At 37.3% G+C, this 16,236-nt stretch overlaps 1 protein-coding gene across 1 annotated transcript in view; it reads right to left on the bottom strand.

The window, feature by feature from the left end:
- LOC118242725 (CMRF35-like molecule 5) overlaps positions 1-16,236 on the bottom strand; it is a 90,302-nt gene that overhangs the window by 59,516 nt on the left and 14,550 nt on the right. The gene's annotated exons all lie outside the window — the stretch shown is intronic.

Raw genomic sequence — 16,236 nt, 5'->3', positions numbered from 1 at the left:
TGTCTGTGTGTCCGTGTGTGTGTGTGTGTGTGTGAATTAAAGAAAAATGACAAAGTGAGGGAAAATAGGAGAAGGTGACTGTATATTTTAAACTCTGCATAACACAAAACACTTCCCTCAGTACTTAATTATTCCAAAATCACAGACAGACACACCCAGTTCAGCACAAATGGCAGCCACACCCTACTCCTGCTGAACTGACCAGAGCATATTTACAAGGGAGTCTGTTGTAACAGGTACCACCTTAGGCCTTTTAAAAGGCAACATCACTGGTGTCAATAAACTACAGGTTTATTAATACAATTTAACATTCATAAAATAAAATACAATGAGCAGAAAATCTGGTTCTGCATTTCAATCACAAAGGGCTTCACTGACATTTAACGTGGTCACCATACACACATGTGCATAAATCACTTCGTCAATACAATTCACGATATTTTAGTTTATTTCCACACCACGCCTAATAAATCCCTGCCATAACATTCTACATCACAAGAGCTTGATCACTCCCTATGATCTTGTATGCTGTCAGTTTATCATTATATGAGTCAAGACTTCTGTTCTGACATTATTTATTCAACTGGACTAATTACATATATCCGTTTGAATATGAATATGATGATAATGAATCCATATGAACAATAGTTTATTGTGAGTAAATTTTATGATAAATTATAATAATATGAATTATAAAATAAATTATGAATTAATAAGACTGCTACTTCCACTTCCTCACATACTATGCATTACTGTGGCGTCAGTGTTATAAATTAGATCTAATTAATTTTTTAAAATGTATCATCTGAGTAAATGTTTGAATATAAATGTTTGACTCCAAGGTCAGAGAGCCAACACGGAGTGCCCAGACATACATAGTAAACATAGTACACAAGCAGCAATATGAACTAAACAACTAAACAACTAAACAAGCGAACACATAACAGGCTAGGAATACAGTTACCACAGGTAGAGAAACCACATACAAGGAGTAGATTAACAAAGACCAGCAACAAGACTGAAAAAAACACAGGGTATATATACACAAGTAGAAGTGAGAACTCACAAGAAACAGGGGATTTAAATGAGACAGCAAAAACCAAAACAAGGACCGGAACAGGAACGGAGAAAATGAAACAATGAAAAAAGACTATGGAGGTAGATGGTAGGAAGGGACCAATCATGACAGACAGACGACAGGAAGAGTAAACACTGAATCATTCATTGTGCTCACACCATTCAGATGTGGAGTAACTGAGGAAAAAACACAAAAGTAAAATTTAATTTTATTATGTTATAATTTTTCCTCAGAAACACATGATAAGTTATTAGTGTATACAGTCTATGCTGAAAAGCCTGTTGCACTCAGAGATTAAGTTTGTAGACATACTCTACTGCAGCTGTACTCGTACTGCAGCTGCAGTGATGCTCACTGACCTCTAGATGGCAGTACTGGTATGCTGTACTGTGGCATGGACCTTTGACTAACTGGGAATATCTTAACCTCCTCCGCTTCCCCTAGGGGGTACAGTCCCCAAAGGGATTGCCGTTTCTGATTGAGAGTAAGCTTTGCACAAATTGGCTCCTGCTTCTCATAGGTATGTGAGTGATTTGATTGTAAAAAGCTGGTTTCTGTCTGTAAAGAGTCCTTGTGTTGAGAAAGGTACTATATAAATGTGTCAGATAAGTGAAAGTTTGAAGTTTGGATACATTAAACTCTACTGGGTAAAATTGCTACAGGGGAATGGGGACCAGACAGAAGGCCTATTTAGCAATGCCAGGTTGCATAAAACGTTTTTACCACTAAATGGCACAGTGGTGCAGCAGAGTGTACAACTGTGGAACCAGCTACCAATAACTGTACAGCTCTTTGTTTGTGACAATGTGTCAAACAAAACATGAATCTTTTTTAACCTAAATGGAAACAAACAAATAAATAAGATTAGTTCGTCATTATCACAGACTATTTAGGACAGACAGCATCTGAGACCTTAGTCTTTGTCATAGCAAAACAGACACATACAATACAGTTGCTGCTTTGGTCTGATGTACAGTAAAACAAAAAGTATAAAGTAAAGGAAAGCACAACAGTATATATATGAAATAATGACACACACAGGAAAAGGTGCAGGGAGGCTTAGAAATGTGTCTGAGAAAAAAAAAAAGGAAGTGGCAGGAGCTCACTGTGGGTTTTTTGTTTTTCTGAACATGTATATTGTTTATAAAACACCTGGACAAAACATGTCCAAGACTTCCTTCACATCATTGTTTAACATCAGTGTGTTCACCACTGTGTGTGAGGTCACATTAGGACTTAGGTGATGGCTCTCCAGATATATACTACACCTGATCTTGGACTACGTCACACTCTCAGTGAACTCAGTTCAGTCACACTCTGAAAGAAAGATAAAAAGAGAGAAAAGAGAAAGAAGTGAGAAATCCAAAGACAGAGAGAAGAGCTCTGAAAAAATGTGAGAGAATAGAGGCGGTGATTGGTTACACACACCACTTTAAGCAGTGATGAGAACTGAAGGGGGAAGTGTCAGACTATGAGACAGTTCTCACAGAACTCTCACCACCCAGTTCAACATGTGGACACTTATACTCGTCTTGTCCAGTCTATTCCCAGGTGAGTTCCAGTTACTGCTCACTATCATCAGACAGGTTCAGCACATTATTAGTTTACCTGCCACACAGAGAGGGACTTGGTAGTGAAGTGAATAGTCATAACAGTGGATCTTCTGAATGTACTGTACATTACTAACACAATGTTTTATTTTACAGCTGGAACTGCTGCTGTAACTACAGTAACTGGATACAAGGGCCGTTCAGTTCAGATCAGATGCCCCTATAAGTCTGGATATGAAACCCACTTGAAATACGTCTGCAGAGGAGAGTGTTATACTTTCCAGACTAAAGACATCCCTGTTGATTCTAAAACTGCTAAAGATGAGAGATTCTCTCTGAATGATGACACAGCAGCCAGAGTCTTCACTGTTACCATCACTGATCTGAGATCTGAGGATGGAGGAAACTACTGGTGTGGAACACAGCAGAAAGTGCATGATCACTACACAGAGATTCTGTTAGTGGTTAAAGTGGGTGAGTGATGAGCAGATAACGACAGTTATGATGATGGTGATGATGATGATGATGATGATGATGATGATGATGATGATGATGATGATTAACTGAGGCAATTATGTGAAGTAGGGATTTATAATACATAAAAAACAAGATTTTTGTGTGTACTGAATATGAGAAATATTTGAAATTTAGAAGTCTGTTTCTGTCTTTCAGACACACCTATGAATATTATTGTCTCACACTCCACCTACACCCCTCCAACACCTGATCCCAGCACATCGGTGTATACTGAGTCCACATGGTCAACTGGAGGTAGGCAGAGGTAGAAGGTAGACATCTATCTATTTACATGCCTAACAAGGGGTTTTTACATCTCCTTTGCTATGTTTTGATCATAAGGTTTATAATGTCCCACTGTTCTTTTTACAGCTCACACAGTAAATGATGTAAACCTCCAAACCAACAGTCCCTCACTCCATGGAATGTACCATTGTCAGGCTGAACAGGCTGCAGTTGAGTCGAGTGAGAGAAAAACAAAAGATTTACTGATAAAAGCTCACAGACCAGGAGGACATTACAGAAAACAAAGTGATAAACAGGCAATGATGAAACCTATTACAGATGTCCATGTTAATTCTCAATCTGGAAAAGCAAAGAGCGTCTAAGATCCAGCAGTTAATGTACTGGACTAGTGAGCAGAAGGTTGCTGTTTTAAGCCCCAACATTGCTAGGTTACCACTGTTGGACCCCTGAGCAAGGCCACTCTCATTTGCAAATGTAGTTGTTCACTATAAGCTTTTCTTTTTTTGAATAAACGCTAACGTTAAATGCTGTAGAAAATTCTCTCTGGATGATGTAACAGAAGGCTGAGTCTTCAATATTACCATCACTGATCTGAGATCAGAGGATGGAGGAATATACTGGTGAGTGACGGTGTAAACACTGCTTGACCAATACACAGAGTGTGATTAAAAGTGGTCAGTGTAAGATAGGGGACAATAAATTAATTCTTACTATTAGAATATATACATATTCTTAAACACTGATACTACCCTGCTAAATAGTACCTCAACAGGAATATAGAAATATAATCAAATAATCACTGTGAATATGAATAGTTTCACATGGACCAAGTAGGCAAGTAGTTTAATGGTTCATATATGTTGGGCTGCTTTTATACACTTTGAGTTTGGCAGTTCTTTAACATGAGAGAGAGACAGAAATAATGAGAGAGAAAACAAGCACAGCACCACCATAGAACCGAGAGAGACACAGGAAATGTTGCCATGGTTACATATGAGTTTGAGCCATGCGACTGACCACTGCAGGTTAGAGTGTGAAGAGCTTCTGTTTTCTATAACTGTCATGTCTCCTGTCCAGCTGAGATGTTTGTCCTTAGCATTTTACAGTAGCATTCACTTCTTTAAAATGAACCCTCTGTAATAATGGCTTTCTGCTTGCAGTTATCTGTGATTCATGCAGGATCATTAGCTAAATGTAATCATTGTTTTCCACTGACAAACAAATTTTTTTCCTGAACATGGTTGTGAGCTCCTGTCCAATGTCTCTAAGTAAGATTTAAGTAACACTGGATTTTTGAGAAACTTGATGTTTCAGCTGTAATGTCATATTTTAATACTTTCATCTGCATCTTTATAAAATAATTAACATTAAATTCTAAGATGAATGGAATGTATCTACTTGTATATTTCCTGAAACCGTTAGAGTGTAATCTCACTGGTGTAGATTCCTGTGAGCTGTTCCTAAGCCATTTCAGTGGATAGCAAACTACACTCTATTACCTAGGAAGATATGCTTCTGTGAAATACAAAACTCACCACAAACTTATAGAAACTGAATTAATTATGGTAAAGAGTAAAAGCTAAAAACCTCTCTGTCAGTTTAGATGGCAGGCAGGGCACTGAATAACATCACTAAAGGGACTCTATCATATCGCCCTCACACACTCATTCCTACACACTTTACACACACACAGCACATTTTATATAACAGCACAGCATACATGTACATCACTACCTCTGTAGCATCTGTATGTCAACAACTATAACCCCAGCCTTACTGCTAGAGGAACCCCCCCAAAAAAAACGGTTTATATTATCAGCAACCGAGCTGGTCCAAAACCCGATAAAGCCCATACAGCCAGTGTTCCAGTGACACATACTCAAGGTCATAAATGTATCTATAAAGGCCTGTACCCACAATGTATGTGAAAAGCTTCCAGACCATGTGTACCTGCTATTTTGTGTTGTGGAATTAGAGAAGATTCTGACTTGCTATGACCACAAAACTTGACATGTAGTTACACTGAATCAGATCAGTTCTATTTTCTCTAAGGACAAAATAGCAGAAATAGCAGTATTGCATGCACATTTGATTTCATGTAAATTCTATATATTATATGTGGCCCCTGCTGTTCTACCAGAGACTGAGATCTGTGCTCTCCTCTCTAATGCTTTACTAGGATCCTTCATTCCCTTATTTGTGGTTTTGGTCATAATAACAATCATTCTTCTGATGTGTGTAATAATGCTGGGAAAGCTAAAGAAAAAGAAGAAGACATCAAACGGTAGGAAACACACACAGAGAGAGAGAGAGAGAGAGAGAGAGAGAGAGAGAGAGAGAGAGAGAGAGAGAGAGAGAGAGAGAGAGAGATAGTTTTAGATGCATGTTTCTCTCTCTGTAGTAGGAGGCTTAAGGCCATTCTAATAATGCCATTCTATTTTTCACTGCCCTCAAAAACAGAAATGATAGTTTTTTCATATGAGTTAAGCCATAAGAAGATGAACAGAGTTAGTAAGCCCAGATACAGGGGCAGGGACCTACATAGACAGACACAACCAATCTCTAACACACATCTAATCTAGGAGTTGGAGGCAGTAAACATAAAGCTGAACTCAGAATCTTCATTCTTCTCATCTTCACACTGCATGTGATCTCAGGTATAAAAATCAATCTTTAATCATTATTATCAGCAGGGTCAAATATAGTCTTTGTTTAGATGGTCACTTTTGGTGAATTTTTAGATCTTACTGGGGTCTCAACAAACGTAACTGGATATTTGGGAGTCGCCATGAAGTGCAAAGAAGAGACTTAAAGAGTTAACACAAACTCAAAGATAGTTTGATTAGCAGTTCATTGCCACTGTGTGTTGACTGAATCAGAAATGCATTTTGAAATGTGTAAAACAGGAAGATCAGAGGCCTCATTGTGGAAGTCAAGAAAAGGTACCAGTGTGGAGCTGATGTATACTCGTAGTCACATTTGTTCTAAAGTGAAGCACACATTTAAATTATAACCAGCATATTACTAAATAAAACCCAAATGGGAAGATCCTCTAGCCTTTCACCTTCTTAGAAATATGATATTGGCATGTTGCCAAACAGCTGTAGTTTACTACAGGACAACAAAAACGAGTAAGTGCTGATCCAGCAGCAGCTGGAGATCACTTCCTCTTGATACCTGTGAGTAACATCTACAGGAAAGAACAATCCTTGTGTTAGCAACAACAGACGCATGGGTGACACTACAGCTGTACAGTTTCTGAAGATGAAGCAATAGAACAGTGACAGAATTAATTTTAAATATGGGTAACCAAAAAGACCTCATAGAAATAATTTTTTTTTTTTTTCAACTTTTACTTGGAAGTCTCTGAGCCACTGGAGTTTCTGAGCCACAGAAGTCCTGAGTGTCCTTATGACAGTGTGACTGTAAGGGTTGGCACCAGGCACACTACTAATCAGGCTTGATGCCCAACAGCTGGGGTAGATCTATGTAAGCCCAGTGACACAGTCACTCAGTGTTGCGTCTTTGCTAAAGTTTTGATCCAAGCTCCTAGCTGGTAACTCTGGGTATGGAGGTCTGTGAGCCCTTGTGCTACACCTCTCTTCTGCGCTGTGAGGTTGTCTGTGTTTTTACACGTCCCCTCCCTTCTCCAGTTTTCCCCTCTCGAGTCTGGTTCTCTCCCAAGGCTCCCCTTAGCCATTAATGTTCCTCCCTGTTTTCTGTTTTTGTTTGGGAAGTTTCAGAGTTTGGTTTTCCCCAATGCATCGGGGCTACCATTCTTCCTGTGGCATCCTTTGTTTTCCCTTTGTCCACGCTCAGCATGGTGTTTAGTTTTTCCTCCTGTTTTGTCATCCTCCATTCCTGTGAAGTGCGATATATACTCGCAGGTTATTTTAGTCTAGCGGGAGCTCGTTTGCTTTGCAACAAAGTGGTCGGGGTTGGATTCCCTACTGTTGTTGTTTTTTTATTCTCTTGTTTTACCTGTTCTAAGATCTAACTGTTTTGCACACGGGCCCACCTTCATTAAAGTGTGATAACTCACCCAGCAGTGTCAGGGTCATCACCTCTCTGTCCTGGGTTTGAGCCCCATTACAGTGACATTGTATTCATCCCATTTAAGATCACACCCCTCAAACACATGTTACAGTACTGATGATCAGTGGCACAATGGTGTTATATATGATAACATCTCCCAGGGAATTTCATACAGTGACATACAGAAGGTGCAGAACAAATCAAACCAAGACTAAAACACAGCTGAGAAAAAGGGAAGGATGAATTGAAACAAAATGATCAACTTCAATATGAAGCCATTTCTTACATGGATGTTTGTCATGTCTTTCAGATACAGGAGAGTCCAAGGATGTGGAGTCTATATCAGTGACTGCATGTGCGGAAGGAGGAGTCACCATCAAGTGCAAATATGAGGATGAATGCAAAACCAAATTGAAATCTTTCTGTAAGAATGTAACAGATCAGTCATGTTTAGATCAAATAACAACAAATCCAAACAGTACGTGGACTCATAAAGACAGATTCTCAATTCGTGATAACAGAAGTGCAGGATTCTTTAATGTGTTTATCAGAGAGCTGAGTGTAAATGACACTGGAACATACCAGTGTGCTCTTAATGTATCTGATCAACTGCACACCTACACTGAAGTGAAGCTCAATGTAACAGCAGGTTAGTAGCATGTAACATATAGTTTAGCCACAAACGCTTTCAAAGAGAATAACCTAACTTCTCCAAACTGCACTTTTCTTCTGGATAAGCGCGTGTGTTAAAAGCCAAAAATGTAAATGTACAGTGGTTAAGCTAAACTTGATATTTTCATGGGTTTGTAGCAGTAAGGGAAGTGTGTCTGAAGTAGATCTGATCTCTGAATCAGATCATTGTTCTATGAATTCCTTAACCAGTCATCATCATGTCAGTCAGGTTAATACCAATATAAAAAAAAGTGTCACATTTCCTTTTTTATTATGATTATATTATTAATAATATTATTATTATTAGTATTATTATTATTATTATAGTATTACTTTTTATTAGGATGGTAAGTTCTAGAATAGAAATATTAAACATTGTTAATAAATGCAAATGTTTTGATCTGATAGGTCTGCACTATGGAAATCCCATCAATAAGACCTGCTATCTAGGAGGAAGTGTGAACATCAGCTGCAAATACCCAGAATCCCACAAGAATGAACCCAAGTTTTTCTGCAAGAGAGTGAACACTGCTGTCTGTTCTGATAAAACATTTGTTAATAAAACAGAGATACATATAACTAAGGGAAACATATCACTGTATGATCACAGAGAAAAGCAAATCCTGACTGTGACTATTAGATATGTAACAGTGCAGGACTCTGGTACATACTGGTGTGGAGCTACATCAAACTGGAAATCGAATCATGGATACCGGGTTTATAGTATACAGATCTATCTGAGAGTTACAGTTGAGTAGATAACATGACCTGTGTAATATTTGTTGTTTTCACAATATAGAGGAAATCATGTTTAATTGTTCATGCTAAACCTGTCTAATATGTTTCTAATCTTGAGGTATGCAAGGCTGTAAAGTCTAGTGTCTGTAGGTAGTTGTCAGCAGTTTGTTCACTGCTCCTGTCTGACCCAGTGTGTCTGATCAGCAATTAATTACTCTCTAAATGAGAAGAGTCTGAATTAGAAGTTGACCATTAGTATCCATCTAATTTATTCTGCTATATGTATCTTCACTTAACGGTATTCAGCATGTCAAAGCAAATGTGATGTGCATTAAACACATTTATAAGTGTACGAGTCAAATGAACCACATATTTCATTACACGTTCAGAAATCTGTTAAAACACACATAGCCTTTTACTTTAGTAATCTTTAAGCTTTAAAGTGCTTGTCCAGAAATACAACCACGAACACCTCCATCATTTACAACCGCAGAGTATATAAGCAACTCCATGCACAACATCTGAAGCAACTGTCACATTCTCTTCTACAGCAAATACATTAAAATATGTTACAGATGCACTGGACACATGTCACTGTCCACAGTCTATACCAATAATAACATGGACTCAGATTATGTCACTCCTGTGTTTATTTTTCTATCTATCCAGAGATTCCTGTTTCAACCTCATCATCACATTCATCATCATGCATCAGTCCACAGTTCACCACACCAACCACATTCTCAGGATCTAAACACACATCAGCTTCCTCTCCTGGTACAGGTGCTGACACACTGTATCAGGACTGTACAGCATGGAGTGAAACTACTCACATACTGTCAGCTTCATCAGACACTTCTGAATGATCAGGATAAAGGTTAAATGTGATTGGTTCACTGATTATGACTCTGTTTCCTCTCCAGGATTTCCATCTTCCACTGTGATCAGTGTTGTGTGTGTGATTCTGGTGCTGCTTCTGATGGGAACCTAATTTCTCACAGTGACTCTCAGAAAGAGAAGCAGAAAGGAGCAGGGTATCACACACACACACACACACACACACACACACACACACACACACACACACACACACACACAAACCTTTCAAAAATGATCACACAAAGCAATACTTATTAATCAACATGAGGATAACACATTCGGATCTGTATGTCCAGATGGGAGTGCAGCATTTATCTGTGCTGTAAGCATTGTAGATTAAACACATTTATTAGTTATGAACAGAACTCATTAGACCCCAGAGCTGCCTGCTGCTGCCCTCTGCTGGCTAGAAATTGACATGAACAAGCTCTTTTAAAATATGGAATAAAGACAATAAACTAAAGCCTATTTATTCCACTGTTTATCTGCATTTGGATAGTATCTACAGTTTAAGTGCTTAATGTGAACAATAACATGTATTCATGTAACATTTTATTATTTAATTTATTCATTTGTGATTAATTCCTTAATTCCTTCTCAGCATCGTCCAAAGGCCAGTCCGTCCAAGACTCCTCACACAGCCATGGGGTGAGTCATGACTGTGGGTCATAATAGGCCTACACCTGTAATAGAACTACAATGCCTTTTCTAGCACAGTCACAAGGAGGCCTGATGTGTGTGAGCATGATTACATACAGGCTACAAGAAATCTTAAAGCTGCATCTCTTTATTATTTAAATACAAAATAATAATAAACAGATTTAGCTTTAAGATTTCAGACAAACATAAAAATGTAAAAATTTAAAAAAAGAAAGGAAAACAACAGTTCCTCCAAATGTGTCTCCAGTCCAGTTTCTAGTGCATTTCTCATGACAGTGCCTGTTGCTCCCTTATATTGTATTTACACCTGCTACCTCTGACACCACACGGTGTTCAAACTGGGCAAAGCAAGGAAACTACAGACACTAGTGACCTTACTATGGCTCCAAAAATGAATTTTCATACCTCACATGAATGAAAAAAAACTAGAAGACAAAAAAAATCAATATCATAGTTTAAGTTCAAGTTCACAAAATAACCTTTTTTCTTATTTCTTTGAGGTTTGACTTTCTGTCTGTGGCTATGGGGATATTAAAGACATCAGAAGCCATTCTGTCTCAGACACTGGAGCTCCTACAGTCTACTCTAATGATTGTCTACTCAAAAACCCCTCTGATCCCTCCCAAACTGTTTATGCAAATGCACATTTACACACAAACCAGTTAGATCCCTCCCAAACTGTTTATGCAAATGCACATTTACACACAAACCAGTTAGATCCATCCCAAACTGTTTATGCAAATGCACAGTTACCCACAAACCCCTGTGATGCTCCATGTACTGTTGACACTACTTCTCAGTACCATTAAACTCTCCTGATGAGGACATTTATTTCATGGCTCAATTACCCACAATTCTCTCTGATTCCTTGGTGTATGACACTCACAGTTTGAAATCTAATTGCAGTAACAGTAGGCAGCATTCTGAGGCAGGAAGGCACCAAGTCCAAATTGAATTTTGTATAACATATTGCCTGCTTAGGTTCCTCCATGGAACCGAGTTTGGAAGGCAAAATTGCTATATCTTCTGCTGCCCAACATTTCCCATAATCCTGTGTGTCACTGATGATTCGTCAAGAGGCAAAACATGTCAGAAGCACCAGTGATGTGGTGGACAGCATTTTGTAATCCAAGCCAGTAAGATTTACATTTACAGCATTTAGCTGACACTTTTATCCAAAGCGACTTACAATTATGATTGAGTACAACTTGAGGGTTAAGGGCCTTGCTCAGGGGCCCAACAGTGGAAAGCCTGCAGTGGTGGTTACAAGTCAAGTACCTTAACCACTGAGCTGCCACTGCCACATGTCTTGCTAACATTAGCATAGCATGTTATTTGTAATTGTTTTAAGGTAACATTTTATTTCTCTTGAGAAATTCCTTGTGTAATCTCTGTATATTCAATGTTATCTTCAATGAATTATATCACGTGTTTATTTCCTGACATTTTCCTATGACTATAGAGTATTATCATGCATGAGTTTGAATCACACTTCAGTAAATATGTTGTGTAATTTCTAATTTAAAAAAGACAATTAATAAAGTATGTTTAGTCAATAAATATCGATAGACTATCGAATTTCCTGAACAAATAAAGCCCAACAATGTTCAGATGCAGTGAATGAAAACAGTGCTAGTAAAAGGTTTTAGCTACTTTTTTTCTTCTGCCATTTCTCTCATCTGTTCTAGGAGAGCATCACACAAAGTCAGTAAGTCATGTTTGTAGTCTTTTGAAGTGTGTGGTAGTGTTGAGCTCAAAGGCACACATTATAAAATAAAACAAATATGTGAAATGTGTTACTCTAAAGTTACTCTAAATTATCATATTTAAACATTAAGCAAATAAAAAATAAATAAATAAATAATAATTAAAAAAAAAACGCCAACCAACCAAACAAACAAACTATAAATGAACAGAAATATGAGAAAGACAAAAGAGCCAGTTTGGCTTGTCATTCTTAATGGAGAATGAACTAGGTGTGGGCCTATAATAATAATATAATATAATATATATTCCAATATATTATATGTTTTCTATCAGGATCAAAAGTAAACTAAAGGCTTAAATACAAATGCCTAACTTTGTGGATTGTGAAAAACTGCATTGCAAAATAACCTGATGCAATACCTGTTTTACATTTAGAAACTTATTGAACTTGATGAATAAACTTATTTTTCAGTGCAATTTAGTTAGCAATTTAGATAGATGGGTTTCAAACCCTAGCTAGATAGGCTGCCCAGACTCAAAGCTGGTGTGAAAGCAGTACACAGAGTGGAAGGAAAGGGCAAACTAGGATCTTGATCTAGAATGGTGAGAGTAAAACTTACCTAAGCTTTACACAACATAAGGGCTACCCATTTCACACCAGAAGGGGAAGAATTCTACAAAGGGTTAAATAAACTAGCTAATTGCTGGACTTTGAAACAATATTCAGAAAAGGACACACTGTATATGTCCATTGTGTACAGAGAAGAGTAGGAATAATCTAATTATATATATATATATATATATATATATATATAATATATATATATATATATATATATATATATATATATATATATATATATATATATATATATATATAAACAGATTTTGGGTTTTTGGGGTGATCACATGGTTGTTTTCTTCTAACTTAGCAGGATACTTTATGTTCAGAGCTCTCACATTCAATGTTTTGACATTTCTCTCCAAGTTCCTGATGAGACCATCCTCACACCAAGCTCTTGAATGCTTCCATGTGTGTGTAGGTTTTGTTCCCCTACCCTGAACACCATAAACTCCCACAGATGCATAAATTATATAAACTACAACCTTATTTAATGCACAAAAACACCAGCTACTCTTGAATACAGAAAGATGTGGGATCCGACCCCCCTATACTGTGATAATGCTGGTGCCTGCAGATCTTTGGATGTTGTTGTGGGGTCTTTTGTGACCTCTTCGATGAGTCGTCACTGCGCTCTTGGGGTAATTTTTGTCAGCCGGCCACTCCTGGGAAGGTTCATCACTGTTCCATGTTTTCGCAATTTGTGGATAATGGCTCTCACTGTGGTTCGCTGGAGTCCCAAAGCTTTAAAAATAGCTTTATAACCTTTTCCAGACTGATAGATCTCAATTACTTTGTATCTTATTTGTTCCTGAATTTCTTTGGATCGTAGCATGATTTGTAGCATTTGAGGATCTTTTGGTCTACTTCACTTTGTCAGGCAGGTCCAATTTAAGTGATTTCTTGATTGAAAACAGGTGTGACAGTAATCAGGCCTGGGTGTGGCTAGAGAAATTGAACTCAGCTTTCCAAACATGTGATAAACCACAGTTAAATTTTTTAACAGGGGGGCAATCACTTTTTCACACAGTCATGTATGTTTGGATTTTCTTCCCTTAATAATAAAAACCGTAATTTAAAAACTGCATTTTGTGTTTACTTGTGTTATCTTTGTCTAATATTTTAATTTGTTTGATGATCTGAAACATTTAAGTGTGACAAACATGCAAAAAAATAAGATATCAGGAAGGGGCCAAACACTTTTTCTTACCACTGTATATGCACCATTAATAAACTACTTGCCTACTTGGTCCAATTGAAGCTATTTATATTCACAGTGATTATTTGTTTATATTTCTATATTCTTGTTGAGGTATTATTTAGCAGGATAGTATCAATGTTTAGAATATTTATATATTCTAATAGTAAGAATTCATTTAGTGTCCCCTATCCTACACTGACCACTTTTAATCACTCTCTGTGTAATTTTCTGTAATACTCTGTTATTTCAGTATGTGCTTTAAATATTTAATCATCTGCCCTGGAAACTTTAACAAACAGTGTACTTATTAATATTATTAATATAAGAGTTTTATTAGCATAAAAATTTTTAGCAACTGATAAATCTTAGAAGTGTATGTGTGTGTGCGTGTGTGTGTGTGTGCTGAAATGTGGGAGAGGTTTGGCATAGAGGCAGTGAGGGTTCACCACACCAAGTCACTTCACACACACGTCAGAGCTCCTGGAGCTTACTGCATTTCTCTGTCTCCATTTATCTCTACATTTTGTCTGCATTTTAACATAATGAACCAGCAAAAAAAATATCCAAATTTTATTGAGAGAGAGAGAGAGAGAGAGAGAGAACAAAAGTAGTTTTAGATGCATATTTCTCTCTCCATAGTAGGAGGCTTAAGGCCATTGTTTTAATCTTTGAACATTTACATTGTATACACATTTAGTGGTCACTTTATTAGACACATAACCATGTTGATGGGTTATCACCTCCATTTGACTGCACTCCAGGACATTTATTATTATTATTATTATTATTATTATTATTATTATTACATTTACATTTGCGGCATTTAGCAGATGCTCTTATCCAGAGCGACTTACAAAAGTGCTTTGTCATTTACTCATAGAATAAATCCTAGTACAGTACAGCAGGTTATTATTACAGGTTAGTATTATTAATATTATTATTATTATTATTAGTTTTAATTTGTGGGTGGTGGGGTAACTATAGTCTGTGTAGCTCTTACTCTGGTACTAGGTCTATCTTGGTATAAAGGCTACAGTTCTATTAAGGATGATCAGTGGAAACTGGATGCACCTGATCTCAGTTTTGAGTGTCATGGCAAAGGCTGTGAATACTTATGTACATGTGATTTTTTTTTAAAAATAAATTTGCAAAAATTCCAAACTAACTTTTTTTCACTTTGTCATTATGGGGTATTGTGTGTAGAATTATGAGGGAAAAATGAATTTAATCCATTTTGGAATAATGCTGTAACAACAAAATCTGGCAAAAGGCAAGTGCTGTGAATACTTTCTGGATGCACTGTATATTCTCTATGAAAACAGCTGGGTTGAGAATCAAGATTTAAATCCAGATTGGTCCTTGGGCAATTTTTCAGTACTGATGATAACAATTTGACCTCAAAGGCCATTCTATTAATACCATTCTATTTTTCACTGCCCGCAAAAATAGAAATGAGGGTTTTTTTTCATATGAGTTAAGCCATAAGAAGATGGACAGATTTAGTAAGCCCAGATACAGGGGCAGGGACCTACATAGACAGACACACACAATCTCTAACACACATCTTATGTAGGAGTTGGAGTCAGTAGACATAAAGCTGAACTCAGAATGAAGATTCTTCTCATCTTCACACTGCATCTGATCTCAGACATGAAAATCAATATTTAATCATTAAACTTTAAACCTTTCAGCAAATAGGTGTTGAGAGGTTTATGAGTATAAGCAAAGTTGTAGTAAAATTCTTACTGTCATGAAGAGATGTAGACCAGGATGAGTTCTCCATCCCATACACCCTGCACTCTACCCTTCTCTACTTTACCAAGACAGTAGAGACAGTCTGGGCTTGACTTCATTTATGTATCTGAGTCTTGTGTTCAAGCCTTTTCTGTGGTACTAGGTGTGACAGTGATTATTTGCTTATATTTGTGTATTTCTAGAATGCTAAAATACATTTATATTATAGATAAGCAGAGGAGGAAGAAGAATTGGAATTTCATTGGCCTCATCTCCCATTTTAACCATTTTAACCAATAACCAAGAAATGATGGTTTGTTCCACACCACCATGTTTACATTAATCTAGTATCTTATTTGTTTATATGATGCTAAGTCTAAGTGATCATAGGCTGTTAGGGGATGCTGTCCAAACAGTAGTTTCAGCCCTGTAGACAATGCCTGGCACTCTGCCCCCTGCTGCTGGGTGAGAGACCTGCCCCTAATCCTCCTTCTCTCCATTAGTGTCAGCTATTCAGCACCCACCTCTTTGAACCACTAGTAGAATAACTATGTAGTGATCACTATACCTTGGGCAGTGGTAGCTTGATGATTAAGGT

Source organism: Electrophorus electricus, chromosome 16 (assembly GCF_013358815.1).
Source record: "Electrophorus electricus isolate fEleEle1 chromosome 16, fEleEle1.pri, whole genome shotgun sequence".
Taxonomy (NCBI): Eukaryota; Metazoa; Chordata; class Actinopteri; order Gymnotiformes; family Gymnotidae; genus Electrophorus; species Electrophorus electricus.
Note: the sequence above shows the minus strand (reverse complement) of the source record. Positions and strands in the feature narration are given on the sequence as shown.